We start from the raw sequence: 335 nt of genomic DNA, 5'->3' as shown, positions 1-335 counted from the left end.
GCATTCCTAGCAAACTGGAAACAAACCTCCTTAAATGGATTCTTACATTCATTGAGACTGACGCTTATTTTTGGTTGTAGAAAGTCCCTTGAAAATAAGATTCACATCTGTGTGTGTTGAATCGCACAAGTTCTGTTTACTGATTGGGAATCCTGGGGTTTTTTTCTTTTTCTTTTTGTTGCTTTCAAATAATTGCACTTTTGAAACCCAGTGCTGAGGAGATGCTTTATGCGTGTTTCCGGTTTCCTCATTCAAGTGCTTTAGTATGGAGCCCATTGTGCTGCATTTGCAGTGAGCAGCAAACTTCGGGAAAGGACCGTGGGCTCTGATGCTCC

The sequence above is a fragment of the Alligator sinensis genome, unplaced genomic scaffold, assembly GCF_000455745.1.
Source record: "Alligator sinensis unplaced genomic scaffold, ASM45574v1 scaffold268_1, whole genome shotgun sequence".
Taxonomy (NCBI): domain Eukaryota; kingdom Metazoa; phylum Chordata; order Crocodylia; family Alligatoridae; genus Alligator; species Alligator sinensis.
Note: the sequence above shows the minus strand (reverse complement) of the source record.